Below are 24594 nucleotides of genomic sequence, written 5' to 3'. Positions count from 1 at the left end.
CCAGAAAAGGTTAAATTGCCAACAAAATCCACATTGTTAGCGTTACAGACAGAGGAGAGCCAGTCATTTAGGTTCAGTATCAGACCAGACCAGAGATAAACACCTGGCCTATGTTGAACTCTTTCGGGACATTGAATAGTTCAAGAAACTCCGATTTTAGCAGCTGAGATACTTGGTGGGGACTGTCATTGGTACCAAGGTGATGATAACTCTGTCAATGGCAATATCCTTTTTTGAAATGCTAGGGACTTGTTTAGCAATATCTAAAACTTTAGCAGCCAGTAGGGAGTATGTTTTAGCCGTCCTGGCTTTCACATTCCTGACTATAGAGTCATCGATGATCACAGTTGAAAATGAGTGTGAAAAGTGTGTGTGTGTGTGTGTGGGGGATGGGGGGTGGCATGAGGAATGCCCTAGAATTATGCTGTCTGTCCGGCGGTATTGCAGTAGCTAAGTGACTCCGCCAGGAATGACATAATGGATCAAACTGGCCAGCGGCACCATCCAGGGGCAACGGAGGCGAAAAGGAGATGGGGTGGGACCAGTTGGAGACGAAAAGGAGCACACAGCTAACGAAAAACAATCATGCTCATTCAAGACTCAAAATCTGTTTACCAGCTGTACATCCCGAGGAGAAGGAGGACAACCATCCTTGGCAGTGATGTGCAAGCGGTGCACACAAGTTGGATAGGCAAACAGGCAGAACGTGAATAAGGACACAAGCTGCAGGGGACATAGGCAGCTGAATGTGAAACGCTGCCAGACACTTCTCTTCTGCGTGTCAGTCAATTAAATATGTTTGAGATTTGATGGTGTGGGGTGGGCTGTCTATACAGCACAAACAACCAGAACAATACAGACTCACTTAAGTTATTATGTAATGATGGGTGAAGTTTAAAAATAAATCCATTGTAAATATTTTAGAACCTCTGCCTCAGGAAATGCTGACATAATATCGCTGTGAAACGTGGATATTGTTCTGCTACATATTATGCTGCAAATGATTCTAAAAGCCTGGCGCATGATATCCTATTTACCACTAGTATAGTGGTATTTCCAAATGTAATAATAATATTATAATAATAATGACATGCATATTAGAGCACTGCTGGAAGCTACATCGCATCGTAACACCCACATGCATTGAAGAAGCTGGCCCTTTGACCCAACAAGCCTCTTACTTTAAAAGAGACAGAGCTGAATGGCTGAGAATTACTGTGATCAGCAATGATCAGCCCCTGCCCCCTTGCACACACACAAACACACACACACACACACACAAGCAAGCATGCATACACACACACACACACAGACACACACAAATCAACAAGCCTCTATTTTGTCTGTAGGCTAAGTCAGGTCTTCAAGATCAATTTACTTTAATTTGCCAATTTACTTTAATTTTGCTGAAATGTTTGACAAATAAGCAGTCATTCAAAAATGAGGATTTCCTTTATCAGTTCTGGGGTGTGGGCCTCTCGATTCATTGAACAAGAACAAATTAACTGAAATACATCTGTCTTTGTAAGGTCAACCAGGTAGTGAATTACAAGCCAAGATGCATCCATAAATACCAAGGAGTTTCCAAAGCAACCAAAGGGAAAAAAACTCAATATAACATTTTGAAAATATCAGACACTGAACATCTCTAAACAGGGTAAAATAAAAAATAGTGAGTAGGTTAATCAGACACCTTTCCACTGGACTGTAGCTGTCCCTCAAAACAAGGCACCCAAGCCAGGATGAAACTGGTTGGGGAAGTTGGAATCATTCGAAAGACTTCAATGACTAAGACTGAGAATGGAATGTCAATAAGCCAACAATATATTACAGTCACTGTCTATGTATTACTATGTTAATTCAATACACAACACATGTACTTTAGCAACTGTCCTATACACAAACAAAACAGTCAGCTCCTGCATTCCTCCACCATACTTCCTTATTTTAGAACAGTGGTAACCAACCCTCTTCCTGGAGATATACCATCTTGCAGGTTTCCACTCCAGCCCTAACAATGCACACCTCATTCAACAGCAAGAGATATTTGTTGAGCTGCTAATTAGTAGAATCAGGTGTGCCAAATTAGGGTTGAAATGAAAACCCACAGGTAAATCTCCAGGGTTGACTACCACTGTTCCAGAAGCTACTGATTTTTGACAAGAGGCACTGCTATGCTAGCTATGGATGTTCTGTCTCAAACCATGCCATTAATATTTATAATGGGTCTACAAATCAGGTGAATTTGATATTTAACAGTATGATAATATTGAGCTCACAATCTGGCTAACATATAGGCAATCTGTGAAACAACTGTGGTAAAAAATTAAAATAAAAAAACTGCTGATTATAAACCCAGTTCCATCTACAAATTATAGGGTTATATTGTCCCATAAATCAAATAAATAATACAATCCTTACACAAATAAGATTAACAAATATTATTTTGTATCTGACAAGCAAAATAATTGGTTTACAAATATGTTTTTGCACTCACAAACAGATCTCTCCCAAACAGACAAATGTAACAATACATTTTAATTTTCTTGACATTAATTATTTTTATCGGAAAAGATTTACCAATGTATGGGCATTCATTTGACAATGACTTAATGTGCATTTACGCATCACCTGGCACATGTGGAATCGCTTGAATTCATAAACTACCTGGCTTTATTCCCTAGTTCATCTCACCTTTAATCTCATTGGCCGCACACTGCATTTCACTTCCTCTCCGTTTCAGTTTCGTCCAATAAAGGTACAGCATGCGTGGGTGAACAGAGCTATTACTGTAGCCCTTCATAAATGAATTGTGGAAGTGCAGAAGAACCCTTTGATGCATCACTATAAAGAAACCCACACAGAACACTATTGGGAGGCTGCATTTAAAGAGACAGCCTTTAATCCTTCATGAAATGGGCACATGAGTACACTGACCATTTTTTGAGTTGGCACACATATTGACCTTTAACTTCAGTTTTTGGCTGTTGTACAGAGTTTTAGTTTATAGCTATCATTTAGAAGGAAATTACATATTTTACATTATTGTAATTGAACCTGTCCACTTAATTCAATTATGTAGTCCATGGGTCTACCCCCTGGTCAACCCTTCCAACAAAGCAGAAATGCTCTGTTCTGCACAATACCAGGGTCTCAAACTCTGTGTCTGACAGATTCATGTGAGGAGGGTACAAAATAATTGGAGAGTGTGTAGTTGTGTAGAGCAATTATGGTCGAGCTAGGAGCCTGAGAAATGAAATGTGAGAAGATAAAAATGTGTCTTAATTTTGTCCAAGTAAATGAACACCAAGAATATAGCATCATTGTATCATGCTGTTTTTGTTTCACCCATATTGTAAGAATACATGGATGCTGTGTCTTGTACTGAAATAGGCAGTTTTAACAAATGGCATAGGTAGGCATTCGCTTGTAGCCTCGTGCATCAATTTTTTTTTAAAATAAGCAAATGTGGCTTGCTCCACCAATATCAGTTGAATTGTCCACACATATTGTAGAGGCGGTTAGCTAGTTTGCTAGCTAAGAGTTTACTTCCAAGTTTCAGTCCAGCTAGTGGTTCTGCAGGGCCACAGGCAGAGTTTAAACAGTGCTCACTACCGCAAGGAGCTAGCCCAGTCCTACCAGTGTGTTGTTTAGTAAGGGCTGTAGAAGAATATTTCAATTTCAGCGGATTAAGTCAATAAAAATCTATGAATATAACAGTAACTAATATATAGTCATTGTTGGTAACTGTTGTATAAGCAAGATAAACCATCCGTGGCTGTCCTGTTATTAAAAAAATAATGTAGATCGGGGGTGGTTAAACAACCTTGATTTGGCCTTGGCCACATCATCACCCCTTTCATAAATTATTTTCCAATAACAGGACAGCCCATCGCGGTTTATTCCTTACGTATACAGTACATTCTGTTACAAAATGTCTTTGTCAGGGAACATGAGTTAAATGGGTAAACGACTGTGCCAGTTTTGAAGTGTATATTTATATTTTTATAAGAAATAAGGTTTTTCAGTTAAATGCATGAAGAGTTGCACAAATTAGGCCAATTAGTATTAGCACCCTGTGTTTTCCTGAAAAATGAATGCGGTTTCTTTTTCTGCGAAAGAGTGAAAGTGTAAGTTAGTCTTCTTGCACAGGATTCAAGGCTCTTGTATGGTGACATGAAAATGTGGTTATGGGATTGTAGATTAAGCAACAGCCCTTACAACCCAGCCTTGGGTTTCCTATCTTCAGAAATGTGAGTAAGTTTATTCAAGGAAGATGTGATATTCTGCAAAGTAATGTTTTCACTGCAGAGAATGGGTTGCATTAAAAGACTCAACCCATTTGATTTACTGTCATTAGCCTATTACATAGGCTCACTAATTAACTTCCCCAAATGCTTGACCCTAGCGCCAAAAATGGTGAAAACACCGAAGCTGTAATCATACACGTTTGGATATTCTTGCTAAGTAAGATGAGATTCTTTCATGATTTGGGCAGACTTAAAAGGAGAAAAAGTAAAACTGTGAAAGCAGCGGGTGGATGCAAGACAACTGGCAACTTTCCAACCTTTCCAAGCAAGTTTAAAAATTCCACTAGCTCATCCTTCATAAATAAGCTTCAAAACAATGCTTACAATATGATTTTGCCGACAAAATACATATATAATGAAAAACGAGACTTATTAAAATCAGACGAAACCCCAAAATGGTGACAAATAAAGTTTTTGACATAAAACCTTGACTTCCATCTGAGTTTGCTAGATGGGTTCTCAAATGTTGTTTCCTTAAAAAATTCAAAAATAATAATAAACCATAAACCAAAACTGTCAAATGAACAATAATTATACAGATTTTGAAAAATCTCACTGTGGGGGAATTCTAGCCTACTCTTCTTTACAGAACTGCTTTAATGTAGACAAACTGGTAGGTTTCCGGGCATTAACTGCTCTTTTCCAGTCCTACCACAGAATCTCTATTTGGTTCAAGTCTTTGACTAGAGCCCTCAAAAACTTAAATTTTTTCTTTCTTTCCAGCCATTCAGAAGTGGACTTCTTTTTGTGTTTTGGATATTTGTCTTGCTCCATAACCCAATTACACTTCAGCTCATGGACAGATAACCAGACATTTACTGAACCACACATTGCTTCAGTAATTCATGGTTCTTTCAATAATGGCAAGCTATCCACATCCCAAGGCAGCAAAGCATCCCAACACCCCCACACTACCACCACCATGTTTTACCATTGGTATGATGCTTTTACTGTGAAATGCTGTATTTGCTGACACAGATCCCAGCCATAATGGGATCTGTGTCATCAAAAAAGTTCCAGTTTTGACTCATCACTCCATAGAACATTATTCCAAAAGACTTGGGAATCATCCCGGAGCTTTTTATTTTTATTTTATTTTATTTTATTTTTTTCTACAAATGTGAGATGAGCATTGATTATCAATAAAATTTGGTCAACTGATTGATTGATTAACTAAGGGGCAATTACTGTTTCCCATGGGTGATGTGAGTGTTTTATAGGGGAGCACCAATCTTGAATTTTTATGGCCGATTCCAGTTGCCAATTGTTTAAATCAAAATCACCCGATTTCAATTCCGATAGCTGATCATGAAACTTTTTTTAAATCAACAGGTTTATTTGCTCTATAGGTTACCAATACATTCACATACTTTCATTATTCAATTAAATTCTGCAAGTTCAGACAGAATTAGTTTTCATTTTGACAAATACATTTCAACATTCAAATTCATTTTAACTTTCCAATAAAAAGGTTTAGATAGACTGAATTTGCTTGAAGGTACATTGAACCTGTAGCCTATTTTGATATGCCCCATAGACGCCATGGAGAAGCTACTGGCATGGAGAAAATGGCTAAAAAGCCTAAATTTGACAATGAAGCAGTTGCATAAAATACTATCAGAACCGATAGGATTGACGAAACATATTATGAAAATAACACCCAGGTTGAGAAAACCAGACCTTTAATGTCCGCTTCGCGAACTTTGTATTGTTTCCAGACGGCTGACATTTTAAGAAAGATATAGCAGCAGCATTCCAGTGCAGCTTGCCCATGCTCACATTTCTTACATCATAAAACTGGAATACAGATTGGCCAAAATCTGCCCGTCACTGATCACGTGTTATGGAGCGAAAACCAGCCAGCTTCCGATCCAGGGCCGATCGATCAGTGCACCCCTCATGTTTTACATTATATATATAGATGTTTGTCAAAATTGCCCATGCATTCTTCATTTGCATTGACTCTTCCACCTTGAACTTAAGGCCTAAATGTGCAGGCTGCACTTGGGCCAAATCAAAGTTACTGTAATGAAGCGTTTTCAGAATGGAGCAGAGAACAGAAAGAGAGAAGAGGCCCAGAACAGTCAGTGTTTTCATTTGGGCCTGTCCTATAGTTCAGTGGCATTGTTAACAGAAATGTGCTGCCTCCAAATAGTTTATGATCACTGATTCTGTTAAGAAAAGTGGAGAAGGGCCTCGCACTGGTCTTTGCACATAGTATAGCACATGATTCAGAATAATATGTGGAAAGAATGTTACCTCATGTTAATCACTCATCAAAAATGTAAATCGAATCTGTTGCTCCTGATGTAAAAATACATAAAGTCAACACAGAATTTTGTACCAAATCCAAAAATTCAAACATTAGGCTATTTCTGCCACTAGCATAAACCAAGCAAATGAATGCATTGAAAAGTCTTCATGGTTCACAGTATCCATGACACTACAAGGCTACATATTCACAGCTGAATAAATGACATATGATGCAATAAATAAAATAAGTTAAATATTATTTTTGTCACTTGCTCACCAAAAAAAGAGACAAGTTATCTCCACGCAGTGTGAATCCATCTGCCCAAACAAGATCTACACGGTATTAATATCCAGCATGACTCAGAATATACTCCCCATGAACTGCGAAGCTGCTATTAGTGACTACCTCAGCAGCATTTGGGATGGGTCTGGTCCAAAAAATAACTTTTTTCTGGACAAAATAGTTCATTTTACAACAAAGGAAGTACTTAAAGTTACAGCTACTCAGAGTGCACAGCATTCACCCTAGAAACATACATGCCTTGATACAGTTGACAGTGAAGTTGAAGTGTTCCACAGGGAGTGTAAAAATACTCTTTTCACCTCTAACAAAGCAAATTAAATATTAAATATGAAAATGCACTGCCAACATTTTTGTAACATGAATGAAGATAATCATGATATTGTTTCATCATGAATACAATGGTATGATGAGTCAATGTGTTTTGTGTTTCATGATGTTTCAATAAAAACGGCTTTAGAAGTAAGTAGTTTCCCCACAATTCATTATATTTGAAAGGTGGTTTGAAATATGTTCATATCCCTGACCACATAGCATCACTAAATAAACCATGAGCATACACTTTTGCAAGAATTATATTAATATAGTTAGAGCTATTGGCAGCAGTATTAATATTAATGTAAACTTAGATGGGTGAACAAACAATCCAAAGGATGAATGTAGCATATATGTAGCAATAGACAGGATTATATTTTGGCAACAATAATTCTATATTTTTAGACGGAATATTGTCAATGAACAGATTTACGTAATGCTGAAACGTGTTTTTGTTTTTTGCTGGTTTTTGCTGTTGCTACTTCAACAATATAGAAACTGGGGAAGCCCTGTCTTAACAAAGACTGGTCCTTGTCCAGACTGGTCCTCTTGTGGCGGTGTGAGCTGCAATAATTTAATACTACAAAAGTCGCATCAATTTCATTCAACAAGTGAAAATATGCTACAGTAGCCTACACCAAGGGGAGAACATCTGACCGGATTTATTTTAATTTTCAAGGAGGCATCACTTCATTGACCTCAAGTCGCCAAAACAGGGTGCCATACATTTTGTAGGCTAGCATACATTTTTAAGCCAATGAATGAGCAAAACATCAATGTTAGCAATTAATCAACCGTACAGTAAAGGTACCCTTTAAAAATAATTTTCATTTCTGGCAAAGCTGGTTGTAACGCTATATTGACGGGTGAGAAAGTGGCTCTATCATGAAATTGTGTTGGATGCGTGACGCAGATGAAGATAAATTTTCTGTGCAAGATGCCATGCAGACAAGGTTTGAGCGGGGGTGTGTCATTGTCTTTTGATAGTTTGATTTAATAATATTTTGAATGCCCTACATAGTTTTGATATGGCCACGTGCGCTGTCAAAGTAAAAGTCTCTGGTACTTGCAACCAAATTGCTCTCAGTTATATATAGATTAACTGCACGCACACGTATCGCGTAGACATAAACTGTCATTGTTTTAAATCTTATTAACTTTCGTTACGTTACCTTTTATTTCATGGCCACTGTGCTGGTTAACACCTGCATTCAGATGAAACAGCGCGTGGTGGAAGTTGCACGAACACAAAGAAACTGCACTTCGTAATAACAAACCAGCAGCTCTTACCTTGAATGTTTCACCGTCCTTTTTATAGAGAAAGGTTCATGCCGCCAACAACCCTCATAGGGTTTCACGTTTCAAAGCCGTATCTGTGGGCGAAAAGAACTTCCTCCGACCACCACGGAGCGTTTCGGCATGAGAAGGCAGAGGAAACGAAGACACATTCAGCGGAGCTCCCAGAGACAAGTCCAGAGCGCAAGGAAATTCAATATGCAGTACTGACACTCGACGCTGCGCGCACACTGTCCACCCGACAGGGCTGGGAATCAGGCAAAGAGAGGGAAAAACTGTTTGATTATGAACCTTGCACCTGACGGCTAGTTCGAGGCAAAAGCTTCAGGAGGGCGGGGCTTGAAATGAATACCTCTTTATCGACGCAGCCTCAGGTGCTGTATGGCAGAAGTAACAAAATGTATCCTGACGGCCATAAAAGAAAGGAATAAAAAAAATCGATGGGTCATATTTTCTTTTTATCGTGGAGTGAGTTTGCTTGCCTAACACATATCGAATACTTAATTATATTCTGAAGATTGTGTACTGACACTGCAAACTGATTAAACCTCTTTGTGCAGTGGATTTGGCATGTTCAAATTCAAAGGCAGAGGGAATTTTACCAGACTAAAAGGACAGAATAAAAATGTTCATAATGCTAGTTATCAATAATTTATTTGATTCCCTCAATTATTTATGCATAGAAAGTAGCAACCAGAAGAAAATGCACTCTTTACAATTTCCCTATCAATTCTATGTATACTGGCATGCTTAAAATTGTTGTTTAAAATAAGCAATGTCTGAAAGGAATGCAAATAGAAAACTGGCAAACCAAAGGCCCTCTTGTTTGGAGAGGTATTTGGAATAGCACACTTCAAAATGTGTCATCTATTCCTTTGGTGGAACACTGTGTTGACACAGGCTTCGAAGACTTCTGATGATGAATGAGGTTTCTCTGACTAGGGCTGGATAGCCATTTTAGCCGACTCCCATCTGCTCCATCTCCTTGGGGGGAGCAGAAGCTTCCAGAATGATCTTCCCCATATGTGGCACATGTGAAGCCTCATAAAAAATATATTTTTACATAGTAGGCTGTTCTGTACCCAGAGCAACATAGGAAAAATCAAAAAATGAAATTTGTAACATGACAGCAGTGTAGTGGTTACATATAGAGGTTAGCACAATGTTACAGCATCACTGCTTTTCCCCATTTTTTCTCCCAGTTTGGAATGCCTGATCATGCGCATGCTGCAATGCTCATCAGAATTGCCAATCTGGGAGGGCTGAAGACAAGCATGAGCTCCCCTCTGAAGTATGAAATGTCACCGTTGCTTCTTTTCACACTGCACTCATCAAGTTGGGCTTGCACAGGTGAGAGTTGAAGGAAGACACTTCACGCACAGCTCAAAGCAAGTACCCAACTGACCAGCAGGGGTCATTTGTAGACCAATTTAAATCATCGTCCTGGTCTCCCCTGGCAATGCTACCGCCAATTTCGTGGTGCCCTGCGGGAGTGCTGGCCACAGTTGGCACTGCCATGGGCTTGGTTCGATACCAGATTTGGAGCCCATTCATGCACTGAAACGGTGCCTTCACAGGACAAGCAGCTATGCAGCCGACAATACAATATTTCTGAATATAGCACAATATGGTGAATGCATCCCTTCTCTCATGGTAGAATCTGAGGACCCATCAAGTAATATATTCCCAGAGTGATTATTCCTAATAAAACACTGCTCTGTCCATAGCCGGAATCAGCTCCTTTGAACCATAAAGGGTTAATCTGCGGTCATGCTGGCTGCTTTGAAATGGCACATTTTCCACAGGGAACGCCTCCACTTAATCCCCATGATGTAGAATCTGTTTCTGGTCAGGCCCTGCAAAATTAGCTGTGTTTTCTGTATGCATACATTGCTCATCCTCCTATGAAACCATTTGAGGTTGGAAAGCTAAGAGAGAACTTGCGCAAAAATAAATGGACTCACCATGGCAACAGCCTTTACTATATGGTGAAATTAATGTTTAGCTTGGCAACAGTGTCGTTCTTGTTTATCTAATCCTATGGCCATTAATGTAAAATTGACATCCCAGCTGAGGCAGGCACCTTGAGCTTTTGCGACAGCGTAAACATGAAATTCATCTGCTAACCTTTACCTTAGGAGCGCTATGGCTCTCGCCTTGCCATCAGAGGCAATGCAGTTTTAATGACTGTTGCCATTTTTTGCTGTTATTCTTGCACGGTTAGGTACAACCTGTTTACAGATGTTTAGTGAGATTATGAGTGTTGCTTTCCTTGTTTAAGGAGTGATATGCACATGCCACCTGTCCTTATTTTATATGGCACTATGGTGTGTAGAATACTGACATGACATTTAATTTTCTTACTGCCTACAAAAGTAGGTTGCATCATAGTCATCTATTTTTGTTGAAGTACAAAATATCAGGCCTCTTATATTGCTACTCTCCAGAAGCGTAAGAATATTTTATCATTACATAGTTCTAATAACCCATCCTAATCATATATATAGATCCTTGTAAAATTGAAAATGTTATTCATGGCAGATATATTTATCAGATAATACAGCTTGAAATGGCTATGACAGACAAGCCTCAGTATACTTACCACAAATAACCTTGCCATGCAGTACTGTTCAGAAAGAATCAATCCTATATGGTTGTTCTCATATGATTATCATCTTGGTCTATAATCTGTGTCAGGTGTGCATAATGGGCACCTCTGCTTTGTTCATATTTAACTGTGCGTCACAGCTGCTGGCCTCTGCACCATCCTGTACTCAGAGAACAGGGGTGCAGGGGAGTCTTCTTCACCATGACAACGAGAGGGAGTCAAGCTTGTCATCAGTAACTCACTAATTGAAGCCTGGATGCACTTACTCCACGGAGATAATCATATCTGATGCATTCTAAATGATGCAAAAGGAATATGGTTTTCTCATTCTGCAAGCAAATTCATTCTCAGCCCAGTCTATTCCTTCTCACCCCAAATTCTTTAAAATAATGTATTTTTTTATTGAGCATCCTCAAGGCAACAATTCATGTAAAATGGCTTTCCTCTTGAAAACCGCATAAAATACTGATAAAGAAAAAATAGAATTCTGGACCTGGGTATGGGAGCCTGTGCGGCTGAAGGAAGAGGATAGCACTCTAGGAAGCCCTTATGTAATAGAAAACAGCAGCCATATGTCATATTAAAATGGCAGGCATATGACATGTGACAATCTGAAGTTTCATAATCAGCAAGAAGTAAATGTATGTTTGTATGTGTGCAGTTAGCAAGTATAGTACACACTGTTCAACTCTGACTTGGCACAGAAATATAAATGTGTTTAAATATGTGTAAAATATTTGTTAAAATAAATAAATAAAAGTGGTCACAAATAAAAGGCTAAAGATAGCACACATGCTGCATACAGTATTCACAGGACACTGCACAGACAGCAGCTCAATGGATCCAAAGGTTTTCTCAGCAGTGAAATGTCTATTTTTGCTCATGCATATGAATATGCAGAATAAAGTGCACACACAGAAAGGAATAAGGGCAAGGAGTGATGATACACCAAATGTACAAAATGAAGAAAATATTTGAGACCATTAAGTCATACAAAACATGCCAGTGAAAGTTATTCTGCCTCCCATCTCACATGAATGCATCCACACTACTGAACACTTGTGTGGTGAACACATGACCGTTGAGGTGAATAGCTGACCAGTCCTAGAAGGGAAGTGAACCTTGTGTCAACATTACCTAGTCAACAAAAAACCAGCTCCCTTTGCAAGGTGCAACATCCTGCAACAGTGCTCGTCCTAGTGATGTCATCCCACCTAACAAACACGATCCCTACAATATGATGACAAATTCATACAATCTGTCAAGTTGGTGAAGAACAACCAAAAACGAGTGTTGTCCTTGAATCCATTGATGTGTGGTTTCAGCCCCAAGCTAAGTAATATTAACGACTTGAATGGGGCAGTGAACATGGAAAGATATGGACAAGGGGTAATGGTTCTGTGATAGACTGGTATCATTTCCAAGGTGTAAAGCTGTTTCATAATGCGGAAAGTTCAGTATGCTCAGACATTAGTACCACAGCTGAATAAATGTCTATTATTAGAGCCACCACTTGAACAGCAGAGTCAAATAACTATTCAGTGACTCATTGTTACATTTCGAAAAACAATTTGTTGACCTAATATAGCAAGAATGAAAGGAAGGTAAGTGAATGCGAATGGAACATCAAATACACAAATGATAAAATGCATGTGTTCGAGTGCAACACGTGCAGCAGTATCTGCCTGTCACACCGCACAGATAGATTAAATTTATTTTGCACCACTTGTAATTTAATTTAATTCACAAAAAGATGACAACAGTAGCCAAACTATTAAAAAATGAACTAACATCACTTAAGGTCCAAGGTCCAACATCAATGGGGTATTGTCTGTCAGAAGGAGAAAAAAAGGTTTAAGTGGCTGCTGGACATTATTCATGATAATCGATGCATTCATAAACGAAAATATTCCACTGAAAATAGTGTATAGTCTCAAATCATGTATATCTTTTAAACAGCATACAATAATGAATGGCGGAGAAATTCCATTAAATAGCCAGCGTTGATAGAAGTGTCTGCATGCAAACGCTGTTTTGCATAAAATCAATATTAAAGAACTTATCAAAATAACTGAAAGCATATCTTTGGTCCCAGGGAATTCGACAAACGGGTCAGTCAAATGCATTTAACGTGTGTACATTTCATATACATTTTACTCGACTAAACATTGCTTACGAATGAATACCATGCATTGGCTCAGCAGAGGCACATCACAGACAAAATAATTATCCGCCGATGTGTCAAATCGTTGAATGAAGCTACAGAGTAATTCACCTTTTACAAGCCTGATCAACTTAAAAACAAGCTGTTTCTTACCAACTCACTAATGCTGTCAGGATTTTGGATTCCAAGCAAATGTACAGGCATGGTGTGACTACCCACGCACTAGACTTGATTCCAGGTTTCAGCCAGACGAAAATGGCACTGCAACGTCACTGGGTGAATTCCAGGATACAACTGAAGAAATATTTACTCTAAATGAAATACAACACATGTCAATTGCAACTAACTTTGTTGATGCAGGAAGATGCCTCTCTTCATATGGACATGATTTCATCAAGCAACATCAATGACATAAGAGATTTAATCAACAGATCATGATCAGACTTAATCAGTGCTTTTACAACCTTTATTTTTCATATGAACTGTGTACACAGCATTCACCACTTTCATTTCATCTTTTTTTAAAATACCTCTGCTCAGTCTGCTGCAAACCATTTTGTTAGTAATACTATTTCTGTGTAATTAAATGTTACATAACTGCCATAATTTGTAATTTCTGTGTTTCCCACTGCCTCAAACAGAAACTAAAATTCCCTGTACAGCATTTCAAAATACTGCTGCCTATCATGGTCCTAAATAATCAGCTGCACATTCATGGTCTCAAATAATCAGAATTTAACATGCTTAATTATTGGTAATTTCTTTATCCACATAGATCAGTGATGAATGAAGGGTTGTAAAATTGAGGTGGCCGGGGGGATTATTTAAAACTATCTACAATTAACACATTTCAATAGACCCTTATTGTCAGATTATTTTTTTATTTTTTGTTTTCATTGTGCCTTTGAAAAGCCAGATCTTGTCACTTCAGCAACAAGGTTGCATTGATCAGACATTTCAGATTCTGCCCTATTTTTCCACACCATTTTGTTTTGCTTTGCCATTTGGAGATGAGCGCCACCATCTCTTGCATGTTCAAACTGTATTCTGTGCAGTAGGCTTAGTTGTGCAGCCTACTGACGCAATCAAGCCTACTTGACTGACATGCTCCTTTGAATTTTCTTGCCTTTTGCAAGCCCTGTCAATATTACTGAGATCATCAAATCCAGTTCCCAACCATATCTGTCTGGCACCTGCAGGTCTGGGGTCATGTGTATAAAGCTTCTCAGAGCAAGAAAATTCTATTGTGAGCAGAAATTCTAAGAATTGTAGAAATAGACTACTCCAAAAATTTAGGAGAAATTAGAATTAGGAAACATTATAAGCAAAGAACATATTTTTCAATATAAAAGTACTCCTCACTTGCCACATACTTTACAGAGTTCACAATGTCTCTTAACATTAATTACATGTCTCTTAATCTAAATTACAGCTGAAGCTATGATTACATTCTGTCCCCTTGTATTTGCGCTAGATAGAAAAATTCACTAACTGTTTCTAAGTTGTTTATTGTATACAATGCCATTCTATCAGCAAGGGATTTTCCCCAATAATCCAAATATAAAAAGTGATACAAAATAAAATATAAAATAAATACATAATAATACCTTGAGAAAATAACAGTTATACAGTTAACATCCATAAAAACCATACAGCATATTGTAAAATCATAAAGTAATAGGAATAGCTCTACAGCATCATTTTTCAATATATTTCATTACACGTATACCTGTATTAGAATGTGCACTGGCTACATACCTGTGTTGTACCTGCACTGAATGAGATTCATTATATCTGCATACAACATTCACAGCAAAGCAGTATCAACCCATGTGCCCACCACGATTACATCTGTACTGCGCTAAAGTACATTACTTTTAACCTTTTTTAACCAAACTTTAAGGGCTCTATTTTCTGGGCAGTGCATGGCGTGTGTGGCCAACCGTCACACTGGTGAAGTGCCATTTGGATTTTGATGCGCTTGAGCCCGTTTGGTAATGTGAGGACTCCCTGTGTGCTGAAATGGGAAGGAGAGAGGCACAGGTGGGGGTGTGTCAGTGAAGATAAGCAGCAAACTGCAATTTTGGTGTCTATGTAGTCTGCAATTCACACCTTGAGTGTGGTGAGTTGCTAATTTTGGGACTTTCCCAATTAATGCGCACATAATCATAACCTATTCAAAAGCCAATTAACCGTCAAAATTTTCATCATCTTCATAACTTCCTGTGAAAATGACAGATTCTGACCGGCCTTCTGCCAAACGCAAAGTTTGTATTTTGCCAACATACCCTCCGCTGCATTGTCAAGGACGCCATATTCCAACAGGGGTGTTGCATTTCCACTATTTTACGGAGGTCCTCCATTGACTTGAATAATTTTAGGTGGAGCCAACAGAGCTAGTGTACCTTAATTGTGTACAAGGCTGAATTCAAGGGAACAATTTACTAATTTGGGAAGCAATCAAATTTTCTCCCCTGGCCCCCGACGTGCTCCACATTTCCCTGGAAGGGAGAAGTGGCAGTTACCGGTTTTCACTCTGTCCCTCACACACAATGACCACACCCACACAAATATTAACAAAATGGTTCATCCTTCCCCCTCATGGGTTCACAGGTAATAAACTAAATCAACAAACTAAAATAACAAACTAAAACAAGTTCCTTGACAGAGGTGGCCATGTAGCTGGTAAGGGTGTGAGTTGGATTCCCAGGCCAGAGGCTACCTTTTGTAAGAAAAAAAAAAAAAAAAACACGTACTTGCCTTCACGTCTCAATGCTTGCAACATGCATTAATTTATAGACTTACATTTTCAGAGTTGTATTAGATCATAATAGATCTTCAGGAGTATTCTTTATGAATACATGCATGGGTACCGATGCTTAAAAGTAATTTCTTGAAACATCACAAATAATACTAGAAAAATATAATAAAATTTCTGATGCAACGCTATGAAAGATACAAACAAAAATAACCCTCAGTGTTTTGTAGGTTGAGACTGAGTGTCCGGTTCCTGTTTATGTGTGAGCCTTCCCAGGGGTGACTTTGAGAAGCTGCCTGTGTTCAAAAAGACTGAAGCACTACCAAGGAACCAGCCCTGGTTCTAGACTGTTCTCATTGTGATGGCAGTCACAGATTTTGGTTCATTGTGCAGTGTGTGCCATATGGTTTACAGGCTTTGTTCATCCTTTGAATGCTACCGTGCTAGCTTGTTTAATTTGTGTGAGCGAAGACAGCCAATATTGTTTGTTGGAACTTGGCCTCATTTTGATATCAATACTTTTAACAGCAGGCCTAGATTTAACACGTTTTAATTAATTCACGACTTGCTTTCTATGCATGAGTAAGTTGTAAGCATGAGGCACTTTTATTTTTAATTTGGGAACTATTTTTGTTGAGATTTAAAGCTACTACACTGAACTTCAGGACAATTTTAACCAACTAAGCAGCAAGCCCTTTTCAAACCAAGGTAATGTCTAAAATTTGTTTTGCTATTTTAAACAGAGAATTTGTATGATTGGCTCTGCCTCCTGAGCAGAGAAAGAGTAAGAAATAAAGCGAGTAATATCATCTTGAAAAAAGTATAGTGTGAATGATCAAAATAATTGATTATTCTCAAAGTGAATGGTCAAAGTTTGGGGAGCAGAGCAGAGCAACCCCCTGCCCCCCCGCCCCCACCCTCCTAGATCCGGCTCTGCAAGGAACCCACAGTGAAAGGATATGGGTTGCATTGACCCTCATGTGCTTCAGTCATCCTGACCACAATCAGAGCAGCCTCTGACCAGATCTATCAGACACGCCGCAAATGTGTTCCAATAGCTGAGATGTCATGCAGAGGTGAGAACGGGGCAATCTTCTCATCACATGCTGAGAGGAGGGAGGGGAATATGTACTTGTTCCTCTAACCCAGTCTCACTTATGCCCACTCTATTTCCAACACAAGTCCTGGTCTTACAACCTTTGAAAGGAAAAAAGGACATTGTGCAACATGAGCACGCACATGCATACACGCACACACAAATTCAGAAACACACATTCTACATTGGTTTACTTTCATGTCACTTTCAAAGTTACAAATATTTCACGGTTCTGAACTACCTCCATTTGCCATGTTTATGTATCTGATAAATGTATTGATTTGAAATTGATGTAAAGATGATTAAAAACAGGTTGAGACAGCATCTTCTATGCATTTCATATGGAAAGAAATGTGAAAAAACACAATCATCTTTGTGGTATTTATCCAATACTCAATAAGACCAATAACTGACAAATTACATCCATAAAAGGGTAAGTCATGGTACTGCAAATACTCTGAGTTGGTGTCCCTGCAATACAAGTAGAGTAAATAATTCATACTTTGCATCACTGGAGTGTTCAATAAATTGTGTTATTATGAAGGACAATGATTTTTGAGTGCTTCGGGCTTCAGAACCTCTCTCCCTGTCTCTTCACCAAGCCTCTTGAATAATTGCCTGTGAGACCAAGACAACACAAGACAATCTGTTCAGATTTGATTAGGAGGTGCACATCTGTGTCAATGAGGAAACCGCCAGGAAAGCCCCGCTGTTGAATTCAGCATATGTAAGTTCCTGGCTCTGTGAGTCATGCAACAGTTGCATTATTTCATTAGTATGTAAATAACAGTCTGCTACTGTATCTGGGAAAAGCGGGTTAATGGAATAGCTCATATGTGATTACAGGAGATGTATACTCCCCCTCCATAAAGAATTTGTTAATAAATGTGTTTTTCGCTGAATTTCCTCGCTGAAGTACCAAACTGGAGAAGTGATGATAAAAAATTGGAATAATGGACTTTCATTATTACCTCCAGTTTAGGTAGGATAATTACATTGTAATTTAAAGAAATACATATATTGGCACATACATATATTTGACTTCAAGGGAAATATTTACTACAGGGGTCATTTACGTAAAACAGTGTCATAATTGAGATACGTTTGACATAATAATCACAGCACACCTTTTTTATAGTTCCACTGAATGATACTGAATCCTAGCTGGCAGTGCCAACTGTTGCGAGAAGCTAACCGGCTGGCACAGAATTGGCTCCTAAGGGGGGGGTGGGATGAGGTTCCAGTAGGCTGGCCTGCCTCATCAGCGAAAACCAACTCATTTCTTTGAGCATCTGGGGTCTTTATGTACTAACTGCACATAAAGTGTGCTCCACGAATTCAATGATTCCATGACACAGCTGGTTGACTGCTGAGTTAAAAACAATGGGTGCTAAAGTACATTCAAGACTAGGAGAAAATAAAACTGTGGATGGAAATGTACACAAAACAGAGAAAATGCTCTACTATTCTACTGTTTTTTAATGTTGCTTTAAAAACCTTTTTCATTTATTTCAACTGCGTGCTGGGGACGACATAGCTCAGGAGGTAAGAGCAGTTGTCTGGCAGTCGGAGAGTTGCCGGTTCGATCCCCCCCCCGGGCGTGTCGAAGTGTCCCTGAGCAAGACACCTAACCCCTAATTGCTCCCAACAAGCTGATTGGTACCTTGCATGGCAGTCTATCACCATTGGTGTGTGAGTGTGTGTGTGTGTGAATGGGTGAATGAGAGGCATCAATTGTAAAGCGCTTTGGATAAAAGCGCTATATAAATGCAGTCCGTATATCATATACACCTGCATGCAATTTTCAATAACAGCACACTGCACTTTGGTTATTCTCTGCAGTAGATGCAAATAACAGGTCAAACACTGAGAAACTGCCTTTCACCTTTGCATTAAAGTATTGCTTAGTGTTCAGGAAGGGTTAACTGGGTGCCTGCTGGTAAGTAAATGTGAGCTTTTGTCATCATGCACATAATTTATTTTATATGCATTTAACACAGACCATTTCGTATACATTGTCTGTGTGAGATTTGTCACAGACAAAGAAGATTCCTTATGTGTACATAAATCTGAAGCACCCTTCATAATCCAAGTAATAATGGATGTATGAAGCTACCAAGATTAACAAGGCAATCAATGGAGAAGTCTATTGAATGTGAAAATTGTAGAACAAGCATACTGCATTTAATAAGTGCTTTCAGCTATGTATTTAATCATAAGGATTGTTTCTGAGATATATTCAATAGGACACTTCACTATCAACTGGTCCCACAATTGAAATGCATTAAGACTAAATGGCGCTACCAAAAATTAATCATATGTTATGAGAGCAAGTGTTGTTCTATATGTCTAAATAAAGTGTGAAAATGTGATTGTCAGTGTGATTTTCAGAGACCAGCCGTTTTGCCCTAATACCCAATATGAGCTCAGCTGGTTTTTCATCCCGCAGTTGCAGTTGATCTGCATTTAAGTAATTCTCCTGTTGTTAAATCACATGTTACCATAGAAATAGCAAAGACATCATATTGTCCTTGCTTCTGAAGTATCCTTGTGAGGAGATGGAATGGAGAAGAGAAGTGTGATTTGATGTTAACACAGCTGGGTTGAAGGCAGAAACACAATTACTTAGTGAAAACGGGATGACAATCCACTGAATTTATAAGAAGAGATGCAGTATTACAAGACATTGTACCAAAATGTAGCAGTAACTGCACTGATAAAAGTCTGATGGGGGAATAAAAACCAGAAGGAAAAGGAAAACACAGGAGATGGTGGCAGAAGCCTCCATTGGGACTTTTTTCAAAAGTCAATTTTGGAAGTGAGAATAGCATGAGATAGGACAGGAAAAGCAAAGAAACAACTGGAATATACTTTTGGAATGGCCTAGGTATATAAATGTGTAATGACATATTAGCAGCGTAAATGAAAGGAAATAGAAGAAGAAGAAGAAGAAGAAGAAGAGGAGGAAGAAAAAGAAGAAATCATAAGATGAATGGTATGACAGTTGCAGAGAGCACTTGCGGTTACCCAGCACTTGCATTTCTCTGCCAAGTCCTGTATTAAATATAGACCTAATTGCAAAGTGGGACATTATATAGGACATGAAAAAAAGATAATGAGGACAGGCACGGAGGATTTGAGAGTTGCATCTTTCCCAAATGCTAAAGAAAACACACCAAACACTTAAAAGTGCTTGGGGAATCCTGCTCTTTTATTCATGATTCTGCCCCTCTAATGACTGGCCTTTGGGTGAATCCACAGGGCAGCCCACCACAGACAAGCTGGAGGCCTTTAGAGCTAGCCCAGTCTATAATCTATCTATCGATCTATCCATCCATCTCTACACATCAGCAAAACTCAACTGCCTAAAATGTCCTTAAGTAGGGTAACAATGTGATACCAAGGCAATGCAATTTCAAAGATGTTTCACAGAATGAATGTCTCTACAGATTGCTAGTTATCAACTCTATCTACCTGCCCCCCTCCCTGACATGCACACGCATACATGCACATGTACATGCACATACGCACACACACACACACACACACACATACACACACACACACTCACACACTCAAACCAGCACAAACTGATTAAGGAGATGTTTCCTGCAATACTTGAGATGTGGTTAAAAAGGAGTTTGTACAAATCCATTGCAACCAGCAATATTGCCCGCTTTGTGCAATACATGAGCTAAATATGTGAAATTAGTCATTTTTCATTATAATGAATATGCTCTGGTTAACCCTTTGATCAACTTCTGTCTTAAATGTGCATCTTAAAAAAACACCCCGGACAGTCTGACGCATTACGGCCAAATCGATGTTACAGGAGTGGTCTCGTCGCTGTCATTTTTCTTGATTTCCTCCTCTCTTTTGCGTGCTTCTGTGGGAAAGGTAGAGCGAGTCGACCAATTAATCATGACGCCCTCTCTGATGCTCTTCACCTTCATTCGTCTTTGGTTCCTTTGGCGAATGGAAAGTGGGTCATCGGCAGCTGCAGGACTAAGTATGGCATCATACCCTTGAAGTGTGCCTCATGCAGGCACAGTGAAAACCATGTGCAATACCGGTCCCGCAGAGGCAGGTCGGTGTTATAATTGGAATCGATGCTGTGCTCTGTGCTTCCTTCACCGCTTAGATAGACGTATGAGGGACATTCAATCCAACTGCTAATATTGCACTTTGTCCTTGCATATCACAGAAAGCAGCCAACGAACTGTGACCTTTCCATCACAACACATGAATTAAATTTAAATATAAATTATAGAGTAAAAGAATAGGCCAATTCACTGACAGATTCTAACATAAAAGACACAGTACTCAAAGGGCACAGTGCCATGGTAGTTAGACTGCCCTCCTGTTGAATACTTCAAATGGCCTGATGAAAGTAACTAATGTGCCAGCTTGTAGGTTTTCAGAAAGTGTGACTGACTGTACTTCGCACTAATGCTAGAGCAATCATGATTTTGAAATATAATGCGATTTTTACATTTGCAGTCCAGATAAACACTTGCTACGCTGAGCAACTCAAAACAAATAATTTTCTTTTGCAAAGGACCTCATGTATTTAAACGATTACAAATAGTACAGCATGGTCCACATAAACAGCTGATATGATAACACAAGTAAACAAGCAGTGTCATTATCATCATTATTCACCAAAGGCAATGTGCATATAAACAAGCAATAATATTTTTTCCTCTCAGAGAGACTTGTTTAGCTTGCATGTCATACATGTGAATATTCACTTAGACAAATGCTCAAGGGTAAACAGCAGCACACCTGGGAGTTGGAGCAATGTCATTTGCTTAAGTATTTAAGCCCAGTTCTGTGAACAGTAGCCCACACTACAGTACTGTAATACTATTTTAGGTTTTTAGCAACACCTTTCACATGGACCGGGACAAATTCCGAAAATCATTAGCTCACATACAAAAGACACTGAACGCACCCATGAGAAAATATTTTTTGGGGATTGGCTTACCTTTAATCTAGTCTCTTCCATGGCAGATGCTGGAAGAGCCCAGTTCAGTTCAAGGCACCTAATATAGCAATCCCTTCCTATTTGGCCTCTGATTAACCATAATACGAGCGGACAGAAAGCAGCCCAGCTAACATCTGGGCTAAGAGAAAAGCAGGGGGAATATAGCAGAGTCTTCTCTCTGTCCTAGATTGCGCTGCTCTGTTTTCTTGTCACGTAGTGATATAGGCCACAACTTAGTGTACAGTGTGCCATGGCCCCCAAATTATACCTTGGATCAGGTGAAATGTGCAAGAACTAGAGTCAAAGAGTGCAGGAACTGAGCCTCTAAAGCCGCGTTTCCACCAAAAGGAACTACTTTTCAAGGAACTAAAAGGTTCCTTCAGCCCATTGTTGTCTGCGTTTCCACCGCGGTCTAAAGTCCCGCGAAGATTAGGCAAATTAACTCACTGACGTATGAAAAAGCGAAGTTGTCGTCGGTCCATCTGTCCTATGATTTCTTCTGTAACCTCATACTACCACCGAAGTAGCCTACATTATTTTCTAATAACCGGGACAGCCCAGAGGGGTTTATTCCACTTATATACAACGGGTTACCAATAATGACTATATATGGTTACTTTTGTATTTATTGATTTTTATCGATTTAATCACCTGAAATTGAAATATTCTTCCGTGGCCGTTGGGGCATATTTTACCGTTGTCAAGCAAAACTGTCGTTGGTAGTTGAACTTGGACCGTTGTTATGCAACAAATAGGATATAACAGGCCAATAGTCAGATTGTAACTGTTTTATATATCCTCTCAAACACATTCATTATGTTTTTATGCGAACATTCACTTTCATGTCTTGACATCCGAGGCGACAGAATGCATTCACATTCCACAAATAACTGGCAACAACAGCAGAAAACATGCACACGTTGTAAACAATTTGCTGTTGAATTGATTACTTTCTCATCGTCAATTCCATATAGGCTAATTGCAAAATGACAAGAATAGAACGAAAACTCTGACTTGCGAGAAAATTTAAATTAGCAGTGATACAGCCATCGTTTGCTTTCTTTCAAAGTTACTGCTAGCCGAGCAGCGAAGTGTGCCCTCCAGATGCGAACCATGCACCATAAATTAGTCCATAGTCTTCCTGGTCTTTTATTTAAAATGAAAAATTTTTGTAAAATTACGGCAGTCTGAAAAAGCAAAAGGGACGATTACTAGAATTAACCTGTTATTTTACCCTGACAAAAAGTGCGGAAGGTGATTTCCAGTTTGCTTTTACTGTATCACCAATGTAAATTACGCAGAACTACCTCATACCTCACATAACTGTATCAAACGTTTGAGTCAATTACAACGGACTAACAAAGAAAATCCAGAAAAATATTCAGCAACCAAATTAAACCGTTTGAATGTTTTGGTACGTAATATGTCCCAGCACGAATGCTTAGCATTTTATAAAACGAATACTAAAGCAAGAAAAGAACAGAAGAGCACACGTTATAATTCCAAGATGTTGGCAGGCTATAACCAAAAGTAGGCTACTGCACCACCTAACATACAAGTTTGATTTCAAGTTATTATGAAAATAAATCGGTTTGCGGCTTTTTAATCGATTTTTTTAAATGGCGGTTGAAATAAAACACTGCAAGTAGTCGACCAACCAGAAATTTTCAGCGCTTTCGATCCACCTCAAAGGTTCCGGTACTTTTGGAAAGTACTACCCCTCGAGCAGGGACTTTTTTGGGGGTAAAATAAAGTCTTAATTTAATTTAGACCCTAGTTCCTGCGGTTGAAACGCACTGAGTTCCTCAAAAGGTTCCTAGTTCCGGGGTAAAGTTCCTGCGGTGGAAACGCAGTCAGATTGCAGTCAGATTTCTCTAAACAAAATAAACAAGTCCAAGAAAAAAAAACTTTAATTACAATATTATTAGAGCCACAGCATTGACTTTTGTGTAGTAGCTGGAGATGAATCACTCAGCACTTGTAAAACAGAACAAAACAGATCAAAATGTACGACAAAAGCAATGATCTATTATGGAGGGTTGTTGCTGTTTATCACACTATCAGGGGAGCAGTTATGTAGCTAATATCTCATTGAGTGCCTCTTCATAGACTGCTAAGTCTTTACAATGATGGATGTCTCATTTTAGAGCAAATGGATTTCAATCTGGGCTGCTACAGAGTAGCATGTCAACTTAAGATAAAGTATCTGTGTACTCTATGTGGACAAATGAGAACAGCTAACTCTTACTAATACTTACAGTCAGTTTTGAATCACTTTATACTCTGGTGCAAAACAGCTACAGTATATTCAAATACATCCCCATGTGTTGGAAAAGCTTACTTCTCTCTTTCTTCCCTTCCGTGTAGGGATATTATGCTACTCTTGGTTAGATTATATGGTGTTGCATCATGATTCAATGCCCCCACCTTCTGGTCTTACAGGTGCATTGCATACTGAATACTATGTAGTCTTTCTTTCTTTCTTTATTTCTTTCTTACTCATTTC

At 38.9% G+C, this 24594-nt stretch overlaps 1 protein-coding gene across 2 annotated transcripts in view; it reads right to left on the bottom strand.

Annotated features, from left to right (window-relative positions):
- The window catches only part of LOC118226851 (SH3 and multiple ankyrin repeat domains protein 3-like), a 156642-nt gene extending 147891 nt beyond the window's left edge, over nt 1-8751 (bottom strand). Inside the window, exon 1 of one of the 2 annotated variants that reach the window (XM_035416809.1) lies at nt 8470-8751. The gene's annotated coding sequence lies outside the window, so the exon portion shown is untranslated. The remainder of the gene's footprint in view (nt 1-8469) is intronic. The other variant, XM_035416810.1, reaches the window with a different exon arrangement.
- Nucleotides 8752-24594: the final 15843 nt, after the last annotated feature.

The sequence above is a fragment of the Anguilla anguilla genome, chromosome 5 (genome assembly GCF_013347855.1).
Source record: "Anguilla anguilla isolate fAngAng1 chromosome 5, fAngAng1.pri, whole genome shotgun sequence".
NCBI classification, from domain to species: Eukaryota; Metazoa; Chordata; class Actinopteri; order Anguilliformes; family Anguillidae; genus Anguilla; species Anguilla anguilla.
This window is presented reverse-complemented; position numbering and strand designations above follow the sequence as displayed.